The 15,142-nt window shown below is 42.5% G+C and overlaps 1 protein-coding gene across 8 annotated transcripts in view; it reads right to left on the minus strand.

The window, feature by feature from the left end:
• The window catches only part of LOC106698181 (serine protease 58-like), a 90,333-nt gene extending 75,600 nt beyond the window's left edge, over positions 1-14,733 (minus strand). For 4 of the 8 annotated variants that reach the window (XR_002830948.1, XR_002830949.1, XR_002830944.1 and 1 more), the window contains exons 1-2: positions 14,542-14,733; positions 9,879-9,987 (exon numbers count right to left, since the gene is read on the minus strand). The gene's annotated coding sequence lies outside the window, so the exon portion shown is untranslated. Of the gene's footprint in view, positions 1-9,878; positions 9,988-13,325; positions 13,386-13,428; positions 13,465-13,768; positions 13,840-14,541 lie in introns of those variants that run through there. The other 4 variants (XR_002830946.1, XR_002830945.1, XR_002830947.1 and 1 more) reach the window with 3 other exon arrangements.
• Between the last annotated feature and the right edge of the window lie 409 nt (positions 14,734-15,142).

Raw genomic sequence — 15,142 nt, forward strand, 5'->3', positions numbered from 1 at the left:
GCTAGTTAAAGAGAAAGTAGGAAGAGGCCGAGACACAGAGGCACGGTATTTGATGGAGGCATTTTCTTTCTCTTTTCCTCCTGGGGGTTGGCTCACGAAGAACCCCCAAAGTTTGCCATCCGGTTGCCTGGAGTAATGTTTTCCCATGTTTCATGTGTGTGGGAGAGAGATCTTTTGATAGGGGCAGAAATAGAATACTGGGGGCCGGCTATAATTGTAAGAAATATTAATCATACCCTGTTATTTGTTCTGATTAAAGAAGGCACATTCTAACCTGGCTGGGAGGTGCACATGGGACCTGGGAGCTCACCTGGAAATGTGGCCCCTCCTGTCCATCTGGGAGCTGCCTATGATCATGGAAAGATTAACAACCTTGTTGCAGAAACCAGAGCTGCCAGCCCTTTGAAAGCCCCCAGCCCTTTGCAAATCTCCAGCTCCCATTACCTGTGAACTGCCCATTTGGCATTCCCTTTTGCCTACTTCCCCATGTAATCTTTGTCCTTCTACCCAATATAAGCAGCTGGCTTATAGTGGGGGGCAGAGCAGATTTTTATGGATGATCTGCTACTCTCCAATACTGCTGGCAGGATTGGAATAAACGCGCATATGATTCAACCCTGTCTCTGCTTAACTGGCTCAAGTAGCAACAGGCAGCAGGGACCCCCTGATTGTGCAGTTACACTTTCACTACATCCGCAGGTAGATTCTCCAGCAACAAGCACGCCCTGCACCCTTCTCTGGGCCAGCCTGTGGCCGTGAGAGAAGCAGGCCTGCTATCCTGGCCCTTATGTACCTTGCAGTCCAGGCGGGGAGAAACGGTCACATAGGATTATTCATTCGCTTGAAAGGAAAGAACAGGTGATAGAATTTTAACGGGGAAACACATCTGAAGAGGTGACATTTAAGCTGAGACCTGAAGAGTACGATTTGGCCAGCAGCAAAAAGGTTAGATGAGGGTTTCAGGCAAAGGGACAGCATGTGCAGAAGCAGTGACAGTCCCCAATTACATTCAGAAGGGCCTCTCCGGCAGCAGTGTGGCTCTGAGCAGTGCGGTCAGAAGCTATTTTTGCACAGCATTTTACATAACATTTATAGAGTATCAACTGTGCATATTAAATAAGTTGGGGTGGATGCCTATTAGATAGGAGATAAAGCCCCCAAATCTCCCCTTGTGCTCCTACCATGTAGGAGCCATGAGGCAGCTCTGCCCATCTGAAGACCTGGGGAGACTGGCTGACGCTGTAGCCAAGACTTTACTAGTAGGCAGAACCGAGGAGGCCTTGTGGGAAGGCTATGAATTTTTAACATTACCCTTACTGCAATGGGAAGCCATCAGGCCGGGGAGTAGTAACAAGATCTGACTTACAGCTTAAGAAGATCACCTGGGTTTCCTAATAGAAGTGGACTGCAAGGGACAGGAAGCTGACATGTGTTGAGCTCCTGGGCCTGTCCCTGAATAACACGCACACACTACTCATTTAATTCTCACCGCAGTCCCCCAAAGAGGGTGCTGCTGTTTGCTTTACAAGTGAAGAAACAGAGTCCCTTTGAGAAGCAAGGTAAGGGTGCAATTTGTTTTATTATTGTGCAGTTCATGCATGGGGCAAACTATACACCCAATAAAATTACAGTGACTGTTTTACCTTAACGTTCTGTAGGTTCGTGATTGTCATATCCAGAATGCAGTGACCATGGAAGGGTTAATATGTGTTTTTGCAGCAAGAAAGTGCCTGACCCTGGCTGCTGATCTGAGAGAGAATGAATACAGCCATGTTTGATTGAAGCTATTACAGCATTTTGCTCTTAAAACCTCTCTTATCATTTTTAAATGTGCGAAAGACCTCTTTTCACTGTTTTGATCTTTTTGTCAGGTTGTTTTCCAGGAAGTGGTTGCTAGGAGTGAAAGAGTTATTATTTAGAGATAAGTGGAGCCTAGATATCCCATTCCCTTAAAAAGTACACCCCCCTCCCAAATAAAAGCCTACAGTAATTGACTTGAAAATTATTTTCGTGACACTGGTTGTACCAGTCCACCTGCTTTCTATTTACACTGTGGTTATCTCCTTCTGCTAATGGCTCTCTAAAAGCACACACTAAGGTTTGCACCACTATACTGTCCTGGAGACTGTCAGAGGAGTCCGACTGTAGAGCTCTTTAGAGCCAACAGCTGCTTCCAAAGGCAGCGAGCACGTGCGTGCTGAGCGGCTACTGAGCCCCCTGCCGTGGGTCTGAGTGCCAGCTGGCCAGTGTATGAATTACCTGCAAACATGGTTGCCTTATATTCTGCTAATGTCTGCCCCTGAGGAAAACCCCACTGAGACTCACATTATACCAACCAGATTACAGTGACATTGTTCCACACACTGGGACAAGTTCCCACCCAGGCTCTGAGGTTCTTGGCTGTATATATCCCACTGCCCCTTCTCGCACCATCCCTTAACAGTATCTTTAATTATTAATCTAAAGGTGCATGTGCCCTTTATTGCTCTTGCAAAACGCCATATGCTAGGCGTTTATAGCTTTTGTCTAGTCACTGGACTTACAACAATCTTTCACCTGTTTGATATTTATAGTGTGTCACCTTGAAAGTAATGCCCATAGTATCTGTTGGAAAAACAATAGACATGAGAATTCATCAGCAAATGTCAACTAATCTCCAGACAAAAGCCACAACTGCATGTAACCCGTGCTCAGAATCACACTTGGGACTCAGACAACACCTTTGAGGTTACTTAGTTCAAGCTTCCATTTTAGAGGCGGGGAAACTGAGGCACTGACAGGTCAAGACACTTGCCCGGGTCAACCTGCTAGGGCAGCAGCTGCCAACTGGTGGTCCATGAGGTCCAAAAGGTTGACGACCACTGTGCTAGGGGATGGCCAGCCTGGAGCTGGAACTCCAGTTGCCTGACTCTCAGTTCAGAAAGCCTGTAGAGATCTATATACATTATTAAACTTTTTTAAAAATGTATTTTTATTGATTTCAGAGAGGAAGGAAGAGGGAGAGATAGATAGAAACATCAATGATGAGAGAGAATCTTTGATCGGCTGCCTCCTGCACGGTCCCCCCTGCTCCACACTCGTGATCAAACTCACAACCTGGGCAATGTGCCCTGACTGGAAATTGAACTATGACCTCCTGGTTCATAGGTCGATGCTCAACCACTGAGCCATGCCAGCCAGGCTACATTCTTAAACTTTAAGTAAACAAATTTAGTCTTCAGAAATGGACTTAAAATTTATTTATTTGATTTCTCACTGTGCAGGGACATGATTTTCCTCTCAACATCTGTGCAGACTCTAGAAAGTTACACACTTGAGGCACTTACCTTGGCCTACTTCACAACTTACTGAGAAAAAAACTACAATTATGAAGAGACAAAGTTTATCTCCATCTTTGTTCCACATCCCCTTGTCTTCTGTTGGTATTTCTCTCAGTGTTCAGGTATCTTAAAATATGTATTCCAACCGGTTCATAGACCCTTGACCTTACATGTTTCCAGTTTAGGACAACCCCTCATGTCTAGACCTTTTCTTACCTCATTTCCTCCTCTGCCTACATAAGCTTACCTCTACAGAATCTACAAACTCTTAGCTCCTCCTCTCACGGAGGGTGTTAGCAAAGCTCAGGTGCTAATCAACACCAACATTCTTTTTTTGCCTATCATGAGATGTCAAGTTTTTACTATTTCAGTCACATTCTTGGATTAAAACAATATTTCTAGAAACCTCTGTTAAAATACAATGTTAGCTGGGAGGTAAAAATCCATGAAGGAAAGAAAAAATCCATGAAGGCAGTACTGTGTGAAGGTAGTACAACCTACTGGAATTAAAATCTAAACCTGTCTCTCTCCAAATTGCAAGCATTTTCCTTCGTATCATGCCTCTTGCAGTAAAAATGTAATGACGGCTAGTGTTCAATACCAACGATAGCTAATATAGACTAAGGCTACAGATGGCTCTGGATACTTTTTTCTACCTGGAACACAAAGGTCAGTGACTTTGTGACTGTAAGATTAAATAAAGCTTGGATTATGAAGACATCTTTTTCTTGACTTAAATTACATTGGTCAATTTAGAGTTAGTTGTGAAATAAGAACAGCTAGTCAGAAATGGCATGCAATTGAAAAAGCATAAAATGTGTTTACTTGAATTCATGAATTCAAATATTTTGGCAACACACTTTTAGGTAAGTGGTCATTTTATAAACTGATCTTTATATATGCTGCCAATAGGACTGGCTTCTCAATGATCTTCCTCCTACCTTCCTCTCATATTAGGTGGATCAATCAGAAGAGAATAAAGTCCCCAAATCACAGAAGTTTAAACTGACAAGGTTTCTCTCTCTAAACTTTTATACTCTGGTAGACAAAGCAGCCAAAAGCTTTAAGCATTAACAGTTATAGGGGCATAGGAAAGGAGAGATTGGAAAATTCTGCATTGGCCTGTTAAGTTTATAATCACATTCCCCTGGCCAAAGCAAGTTGCCTGGATCCATCCAACTTCAAGGGAGTACGGATATGCAATCCTACACAGTAAGAGACTGGAAATATTTAGTGGAGAGTACTAATAAGACTATACCAGATTATTTGTAGTTCCCTGAACCTACCATTTAACTTCACTCTTTTTTGTTCTTGAAAGAATGCCCTGGTCAATCTATACACTTGGGTTTTTACCTACCAAATGCCACCTCCTTTCTAGAATATTCCATAACCCCATAAATAGAATTCATTTCTATATCATATTTACCCATAAAAATACATATATGTGTAAGGTTTATAGTATCCAGAATACTGTATTTAATTAGGAGTTTATCTATCTGTGTTTTGTCTAGCTCCTCAAAGCAAAACACCATGTTTTTTTAATCTATGTAATCTCCTTGGTGGTTGGCACAGGTAGACAGTCACTAAAAACAAGGGGTCCATACAGCCCTTTTGCAATTTTATTTTTAAAATTTCCTCCTCTTTCTGAAATATAATAAAGAATAAATTTACTCAAGATTCAAAAAGTGTCGGAAAGGTTCATTTGTTCTTATATATTTCTTTTATTTTATATGTTACATTAAACAGCCTCAATTATGTGATTGAAAATGATGTTACTCAAAATGATGGTAGATATGTTGAAAGTTAAAAATACTAAATCCTCAAAAAACAAACAAACAAACAAACAAACAAAAAACCCCACTAAAGCCTCCTGTCTAGTTTGAAGACAGAGGCACACAGAGTACTGCAATAAATGAAGATATTACCAAAAGAACCCTGATACAGAGAGAAAGGACCCCTTAACTCTGCCTGGACAGGCCAGGGAAGACTTCTCAGAAGAAATGACATTTGAGCTGAATTCTTAGGAAAGAGGAAGTATATCCAGATGAAAATGGAAAGGGACAATGGTAGGGGTAAAAGACATAAAGTCAAATACTTGGTACTTTTGAGGCAAGTTACTAAAATGCTGGACAGATTACTTAACATTTCTGTGTCAATTTTCACACCTGCAAAATGAGATTGTACCTACTTGCCCATCTTCAATGGCTGTTCTGAGGGTAACAGCTGTTACCAGGGTAAAAGGGCTGTTACATAAGAAATTGCAGAGCACCATGAAGACGTAAGATGGGGACCTGGAAAGGTCAGTGGGATTTGATAAGTAGAGAAAGGGGCTTAGGACATATACGGGGATAAGAATGGCATAAGCAAAAACTCCCAGGAGGAAAGTTGGTTAGGTAAAGGAAAACTGATCATTTTGGCAAGAATGAAGAATAGCAAGTTAAAGTCCAAACATTAATCAATCAGGCACAAGCATAGAAGTCTAGTTTAACACAAGGGCAAAGCTGGTTGTCTTAATATGGCTCAATATTATTTTTGTTGGGAGAGAAGGGAAGCAAATCTAGAATGAAATGAAAATGATTCTGAGTCCAAACTGAAGGTTAGGTGCTGGCTTCTTATGCTCTCCGTATCTCCAACTCCATCATTTTATTTTAAATAATGCAAGTCATATCATGTGTATATAGGTTAAAACATAGATATATAATTCAGTAGGGTTAAAAAATGAGAGCGGAAGTAGATGTCATAAATTGTTCTCAGGGCAAAGAGAAACACAGACACTATAGGAGACAGAATCTCCTACAGTGTGATTTTGAATCAGTCAGAATGTCTTAACAGAAACCCAGATTCAAAGTGATTAAAGTAATAAAGAAATGTATCACATGTAACAAAGTGGGGCAGGCATCTGAGCTGGTTGAGTAAGTAGCTCATGAATGTCATTGAGATTACAGATTCCATCTCTCCTTGTCCTGGGTGTGTTGGTTTGCTGGGAGACTAGCTCCTCTCCTGGTAGCAAGGTAGCTGCAGCAGTTTCAAGGGAAATGGGATGTGCATGGCTGGGACTACAGATCTGGAGTAGAATCTGTCAGGGAAAAAACCTCATCATCTGACTGCTCAGAGCAGTTAAATTATTCTTGCAGATAGTTTGTATATAGTGTTTTAAAAAATTTAATGAGCTGCTTATGTTTAAAAATCAGTCATATAATTTTATTTTTTTAAAATCATATTTCTTGATTGGATTATCTTTAAGAATCCAAAGAATCCAAAGGTCTGGTAACTGTGCCTGTATGCCACTTAGCTAAAATGCGCCAGAATGGATTAGACGGAGCATTCCAATTCTGACTTATCGGAGCTTCATCTCTATCTAAAATAGTACAACCTGTTCTTTACTCAGCTTGCCAATGGAGCCTCTCATTAGGGACATTACTCCCAGAGATTTTATGACCCTTGTGGCATTTTTACATCCATAAACATGTCTACTGTAGGCATTTGTACAATGGTTCAAAAGAAATGAGGGCAAAGGCCACATTTAGCTTGAGGGTGTATCATTGCCAACTTTATTATTAATTAGCTGTGTGACCTTATCTACACTAATAAAAGAGAAAGATGCAAATTGACTGTACCTGTGTGGCACCCACCAGCCAATCAGGAGTGAGTATGCAAATCTTTGTTGGGTTAATTTGCATACGCAGGCACTGAGCAGCCGGGGGCGTAACGCAGGCATTCTGCACCACCCCAGCTTCTCTGGGCTTCTGGGCAGCGTGGGAAGGCGGAAAGGCGGCTCCAGCTGGAGCGAAGGTGGTGCTGGCAGCCAGAGGAAGGAAGGCCCATTCTTTTCTTTTTTTTAAATTTTTGTGCATATTTTTTATTTTTTTAAATATATTTTTATTGATTTCAGAGAAGAAGGAAGAGGGAGAGAGAGATAGAAACATCCATGATGAGAGAGAATCATGGATTGGCTGCCTCCTGCAAGTCCCCCACTGGGGATCGTCCCCACAACCCGGGCATGTGCCCTTGACCGGAATCGAACCTGGGACCTTTCAGTTCACAGGCCGACGCTCTATCCACTGAGCCAAACTGGCTAGGGCAGAAGGCCCATTCTTGCACGAATCTTCGTGCATCAGGCCTCTAGTTAATTTATAATTTCTATAGCCATAAAGTTTAGCAATTGATACCATCCCTAACAGCAATATTACAAAGATAAATAGCTTCTTCTTTTTTAATCCTCACCTAAGGATATTTTTTCCATTGCTTTTTAGAGAGTGGAAGGGAGGGAGGCAGGAGAGAGGGGGAGAGAGGGAGGGAGAGAGAGGGAGAAGGAAGAAGAGAGAAACATCCATGTCTTACATTGGCTCATTGACTGGTTGCCTCCTGCACAAGGCCCGACTGGGGGCGAAGAGTGAACCTGCAACCCAGGTACATGCCCTTGATCAGGAATCAAACTCAAGACCCTTTGGTATGTGGGCTGATGCTTTACCACTGAGCCACACCGGCCAGGGCATAAATAGCTGTTTAACTTCAAAGGAAGAAAGGATATACATATAAATCCTCACTCGAGGATATGTTTTTATTTATTTTTGAGAGAGAGAGAGAGAGAGAGAGAGAGGCATCAATGTGAGAGAGAAACATTGATTGGTTGCCTCCCCCCATGCACCTTGACTGGGGATTGAAACAACCTAGGTATGTGCCCTGACTGGGAATTGAACCTGTAACCCTTTGGTGCACGGGTTGACACTCCAACCAACTGAGCAACCAAGCCAGGCCTGGAAGCATGTATTTTATTTATTTATTTATTTTTTGAGAGAAACATTGATCAGCTGCCTCCTGCACGCCCCCTACTGGGGATGTGCCCGCAACCAAGGTATATGCCCTTGACTGGAATCGAACCTGGGACCCTTGAGTCCGCAGGCCAACGCTCTGTCCACTGAGCCAAACCGGCTAGGGCTGGAAGCATGTATTTTATACTCATACTTGTTTAATGAAAGAATTACTTACATATTTATGTTTATAAATATAAGCGAAGAACCAAATAATTTTTTCTATAAGTTTCATTTAAATATTAGTCATTCTTACCTTTTGTAAAGTCTTTAGCTCAAGGATAGTGTCTGTTGGTTGCACTCTTGAAATATATTTCTAGGGTAGCTATATTGCTTACTGGTTTTATCAACCAGCATTGATTAGGAAAAATTAAATAAAGTTTAAAAGGAACCTTAAAAATTGAATATTGTATTTGTAATATTTTCTACACTTATAATTGTTAGGGAAAAATAATGGCTTTCAACATAATAAGATTTCTTCAAACAGAGAAAAAGAGAGAATATAAAGAACATCCATAATCAACTACCCAGGTGCCATATTGCTTCAGATTTTTTTTTTTAAATCAATCATTACAGATGAAGCTCTCTGTGTACATGTATGTCTTCAATCCCATTCGGCATTGTATATACACAGAGATAATAACCAAACACTGAATTTGATGTTTATCATTCCTTTGCACATTTGAAACTTTTAAACCAAATGTGTATAAATCTATAAATATATTGTTTTGCATGTTTTACCATTTTATAATCATGGTATCATACTATACACATCAATATTTAACTTTTCTTTCTCCTCAACGGTGTTTTTGAGACTTATCTACTTTAATACATGATACTGGGGATCATTGATTTTAAATAATTTATGTTATCCCACTATATGGAAGTATCACATTATTTTATTCTATTCTCCTACTCCATTTAGGCTGTTTCTCCTATCTGGGGTGCATACGAATAAAATTCTGCCTTACAACACACCACATGGTGTTGTTGCTGTGAGATGCAGCTCTATCATGAATCATGAGTCAACATTTCTGTTGTGGAGCTGCTGTTGCGACTTATAACTGGACAGAGGGAATCACATGCTGACTGTAAATGTCAGATGCTTGAAAAGTAAAGACAGAGTTTGAAGGAATCCAAGCTATATAGAGGATGAATATTGATTCCCCTTTTCCCCAGAACATCAAAACACATTACTGTGGACTTGGATGCTTTTTCTCAGATGTCTGAGTTTAGCTCTATAAATAATGGTTTCAGTGGAGTTTAGTAATTGGCTCCTGCATTGGTAATATGATCTTACCTTTGGATGAACATAAACAGGCAAAAGTCCAGGCTCATTTTTCTTTTTCAGGGTTTAAAAATGTGACCAATGCCAGATGTTGAACCAACATTAGATTTCACAGCATAAAGCCAACACAGCATAACTGGTTTAGAGCTCATACTTCAAACCATTGCTAATTCCCCCAATTAAAATGTCCAAATATGTATGGCATGCTGAAATAGCAATCCAACATCTCTTACCTAACCTTTGGTTTTAATTGATCCTGAAAGAGGTCTACTCTGACTGTTCTCTCATTGGTATTAAGTTTCAACCGCTCTGGAGGTCTACTGCCTATCTTTCCGAGTTCTCTTTGTAATCCACACTAGTCTCAGGGCTGCTAAGTCTTCTTCACTGAGTTGGATGATTTACTGGTCAAGGTAAGTCAAGTCATTTGATGGTAATAACCCCCAAGTTAAAATGACTTACAGTCAGGTGTCTCTCTCTTCATGCTGTCAGTCGCAGTTATCTTCAGCTTTGTGCCATCATCCTGGGACCCAGCTGAAGGACATCCTCTTTGTGAGACATGCTGTTCGTGCTGCAAAAGAAAAATATGACAGAACCAAGCAATTACTCTTAAAGTTTACGCTCAGCAGTGGTATATATCACTTTCTTCCTCATTTTGTTGAACAAATGAAGACATGAGGCCAACCCTGCCATTCAACAAGGTGGGGAGGTAAAATCCTACCAGTGGGAGGGACAAAATTATTTAGGAACAGTAATACAATCTACCACAGAGGCTGTTTTCATTCTCAGACAGGTATGGTTTTGACTTTGGGGTTATTTATAAAATAAAAAAATTTTAAAGTTTTGCTAATATACAAGTAAGACTTTCTTATCTCTGGGACGGGTGTTAGTTCAATTTAATGCTATGAATTTACAAGAAAAAACAACAAGCCCTAGCCAGTTTAGCTCAGTAGATAGAGCGTCGGCCTGAGGACTAAAGGGTCCCAGATTTGATTCCTGCCAAGGGCACATGCCCCGGTTGTGGGCTCAACCCCCAGTAGGGGGCGTGCAGCAGGCAGCCGATCCATGATTCTCTCTCATCATTAATGCTTCTAACTCTCTCTCCCTCTCCCTTCCTCTCTGAAATCAATAAAGAATATATTAAAAAACACAAAAGCAAAAACACCACATCTAGAATTAAAATCACTTTGAAAAAAATCAATAAATATCTGGAGGCTCTATGCATATAATTTTGATCTATGTATAAACAATATTAACATAAACTGAGCTAACTGAAATATTTACTATATCACTCTGAATGAAGGAAAAATAACTGATTTCCACCCCACTCCCATTCCAGCTATTATGGGATCCCTCAAAAAGAATTTCACGTATTTTATTTAAAAATTTTTTAAATTAATTTCAGAAAGTAAGGGAGAAGGAGAGATAGAAAAATCAATGATGAAAGAATCATTGATGAGCTGCCTCCTGCACACCCCATACTGGGGATCAAGCCCACAACCTGGGCATATGCCCTGACCAGGAATCAAACCGTGACCTCCTGGTTCAGAGGTTGATACTCAACCACTGAGCCACGTCGGCTGGGCATAGTTAGTATTTTAAATGAGAACATTCAAATAGTTTCTTCAAATTTGATAAAAATTTCTCTCACCATTTTTGTGTAATGTCACAAGGAACAGAGGTTTAATTTATATAGGTAGCAAATGAAAAAATTTTTTAGATTTAATGGTATATGACATATGTATTGAGGCCAGTTTTTTGTTGTTTGATTTTCGCTCCCAGTTCTTCTTTCTTTAGTATTTTTTAAAAGTTATTTGTCAATAGCTGGTACCTGGGGCACTGAGCCCAGCTTTGCTTAATCTGACTGCTTTTGCAGCAGTCTGTATTTCAAGATACTTTGGAAATTCTTTCTAAAAATGAATTAAATAATCTCATTTTGGGAAGCTAGCTTCTTTTTAAATAGTATTTTATGATTAGAGTTTTTAAAACAATTCCCAGTTTGGCTTTTCAGTAATAGACCTGACAACGAATCACATTGCACAACAAAATGTATTCACTCAGAGAATAATGAGAGTAATTATTATCATTACTATTAATTATTATTGCTATTAATAATTACTATTATAGCTAACAGTGCTACTGCCATTGTTCTAAGCGCTTTACATGTGTTGATTCATTTCACCTTCACAAGAATCCATGAGATAAGATACCAATATTATCCCCATTTTACAGAAGAGGGACTTAAAATACTTATTTTAATGCAAATCTAAATTCAGCTTTGGAAAAATAAGTCATGTCTGGCAGGGCTTATCAGTGAGGCTAGGAAGTTGGCCAATTAAAGCAGGAAACCAACAGAAGAAAGGGAAGTAGTAGCAGAAGCTTGTGTAGAGGTTTCCTGAACCTTACTTTCTTCTTTAAATAGAAGAATTTCAAACAAATAAAAAACCTTAGGCAATTCTTATAAGCTGTTAGTCAAAAGAGAATTATTTTCAATTTAGCTCTAGGTCAACAAACAGCCTTTTAGTTGTTACGAAGGGCAAGATCTGGAACTTACGTATAGGTTACATTATGATCCTGAGACATTAGCCATTTTTTAATCTTCAAAAGAACAGAGAAGCTCAGGAACTGTGCTTTTGGTGAGAATAGACACCAAGTGGGTGCATTCCAACCTCTCCTGTGACGGTGGACTGCCTTCCCAGTGGCTGTGAGACCACACCCATTGCAGGCTAGCGGCACTTCGCCTAGCAGCAAAGAGGAAGTCTGAGAGTAAGTAGCTCTGAGGACCCAGCCACTTGCTAGCCTGGAGAGGCACTTGGTATTTGTAGCAATCTTGGGTGGGGCCATTGCACGTGTAAAAAAATGTTTTTATAGGGCTGTATTTTGTTTATGTGATATGACTGAGGAGGTGAATAATTAACCTCATGGAAACAGTAATTAACTGCAGTTCATAGTTCCAAAGTTGTACTTGATTAAAAGACAATTAGTAAAGATTAAAAAAACATTGTAGATGAAGAAAAGAATCAAATGAAAGCACTGAGTCACATTTTTATTCTATTTATGGTCATTTCAATTTGCTGTCTCTAACTTTTTCATTGGTCTTCTCAGAGGGGTTGAATTTCATCAGACTCTTCAGTTTTTCATAATGTTAGGAGTAATGTCTATTCTCACCAGTTTATCCTTGAAAGGAGGAACTCTAGAAAATAATCTATTATAAGGTTTGCTTTTTATGTTTAAGTATACTATAAAGTACTTAAACCTTTAATCATTGGAAAGAATTTGCATAGAAAAATTAGAGAAACTAAGAAAAAAAGAACAGGGAGGAAAATAATAACTGGATTTGTCAGTAACCTGAATGTGGTTGAAAGGAAGGCACCCACGAAACGGATTAAACAAAGTTATACCTAAAAGATGGGAGAATACTCAGGTTTATGTCATTGATAAATCAGACAGGAGAGATTAGGCAGAGGTAGTATTTATCATTCTTACAAAATTTGGTGTTCCTTTTCATGAGTATGTTATTACTTCGATTCCTGTCAAATTTTAGTGACAGGTAACATGAAGTAGTAATAAAAGGCCTCTAAATAAATTGCAATTGCCTTAACATTTTCTTTTTTAAATGTGATTAAGTGCTTTACACAACAGCTCTTTCCACGTTCTTCTGGTTAAGGAGCAGATAGAGCCCTGGCCGGTTTTGCTATGTGGTTAGAGGTCAGACCCCCCAGAGTGAAGGGGGTGAGGTACCTCGATCCCACCCGGATGGGGGTGCTTACAGGAGGCAACCACATGGATGTTTCTCTCTCTGTGTCTCTCCCTCCCTTCCATCCTCTCTAAAAAGAGAAAAAGAAAAAAAATCAATGGAAAAAAATATCCTCGCCCAGCCGGGTGGCTCAGCAGCGATTGAGCACTGACCTATGAACCAGGTCACAGGTGGATTCCGGGTTGGGGCACATGCCCAGGTTGCAGGCTCCATCCCCGGCGTGGGGCTTGCAGGAGGCAGAAGATCCATGATTCTCTCTCATCATTGATGCTTCTATGTCTCCCTTCCTCTCTGAAATCAATAAAAATATATTAAAAAATATGTACATATCCTCAGGTGAGGATTAACAACAGCAACAACAAAAAAAGAGCAGATAGAACTTAAACATGGCAAGACGGTGACATGCTACAGGTGACACACCCTGTAGGGACAGCCAGCTCTCCTAATTAAAAATCTGCTGCAAGAGCATAAGACTCATTAGCTTTTTACGGTAAACCTGGTGATCAGTTCCTGACGCGCCTGACACACACCCTTCCTGTTTCGTAAAAAATCACCCACTAACCTTTTGGGGGAAATCTATGCATTTAAAACCTACTTGTTCCAATAAACCATCTTTGGCCCTGGCCGGGTGGTTCAGTGGGTAGAGCGTCAGCCTGCGGACTGAAGGGTCCCGGTCGGGTCGAATGGGGTCAAGGGCACAGACCTGGGTTGCGGGCTCCATCCCCAGTGGGGGGCGCGGAGGAGGCAGCCGATCCACGATGCTCTCTCATCACTGAGGTTTCTCTCTCCCTCTCCCTCTCCCTCTCCCTTCCTCTCTGAGATCAATAAAAAAAATATTTAAAAGTTCATCTTAAAAAAAAAAGTCTAAACATATACGTTTTAGAGCATTGAGCGGAGTGACTGCAGGCTCAGAGGGACACTCAGGGGTCACGACCCCGGCCGCCCGCCGCAGGTCCAAAAGGGCAGGCGGCCCCGGGGATGCCGGCCGCCCGCGGGGGGGACCCGAACTCGCGGGCTTCCATTGGGAAGGGACGAGGCGGCTTTTAACACAGAAAAGCATCTTTCTCTCGAGCTGCTGCCCATTAATGCTTTTGGAGATACGGGTGCACATTCTTTTTTTTTTTTTAAGGCATTTGGGACCCGGAGAGCAGCCGCCTTCTGGGACTGCCCCTCGCCCTCCGCCCGGCCCGGCCCGGCCGTCCACATGGCCGCACAGCACAACAGCCGACTGGGCTCATTTTTTCCAAAACACTTCACATCTGGGCAGTCGCCAGCCATGGAAACTGCCAGCGTCTGGGAGAGGGACCAGGCTCGTCGGGGGCTGCCCTCGAGGGGATGCGGCCCTCGGAGGTCGCCGCACGCCCTTACCCGTCGTCGGGTCCCGCCGCCCGCCCGGTCTCCTCAGCAGCGGGAGGGCCCGAGCCCGGGAGCCTCTCCGCCGCGTCCATGACGACCCCTGAGCCCTGGGCTCCGCAGTAGAGCGGCCGCGGGGTGCGCACGGGGAGAGGGAGGCGGCTCCCCCGAGGCCCGGCCGCTCCCCGCCTCGCGCGTCCATTCCACGCCTCTCCCCGCCTCCGGCCGCTCCGCCGCCCGCCGCGGAACGCACCCAACGCCGAGGGAAGTTTGACTGCTCCAGCGCCCAATCAGAAGAGAGGTCGGGAATCTGAGCCAATAGAAGCTGGCGAGGTGGGCGTGCCCGCGGCGTGGTCCCGCCCCCGGAGAGGGAGCGCGGTATGTGCCCGGCCGCCGCCTGCGCTTCAGCCTCAGTGCGGAGCCCTCACCGGTCGGAGCAGCTGCGGCAGCGGAGTCGGAGGCGGCGGAGTCGGGCTCGGAGGCCGCGGCTTCGGAGCCGGCCCCCCCCACCCACACCCCGTCGCGGGCCTGTCCTTCGGGGTTCCCTCTCCCCCCCCCCCCGGGAGGACGATCCCGGGAGGAGAGCGGCCCGCCCCCGCCCCGAGCATCTTTTCCC

Source organism: Myotis lucifugus, unplaced genomic scaffold (genome assembly GCF_000147115.1).
Source record: "Myotis lucifugus unplaced genomic scaffold, Myoluc2.0 scaffold_3, whole genome shotgun sequence".
Taxonomy (NCBI): Eukaryota; Metazoa; Chordata; class Mammalia; order Chiroptera; family Vespertilionidae; genus Myotis; species Myotis lucifugus.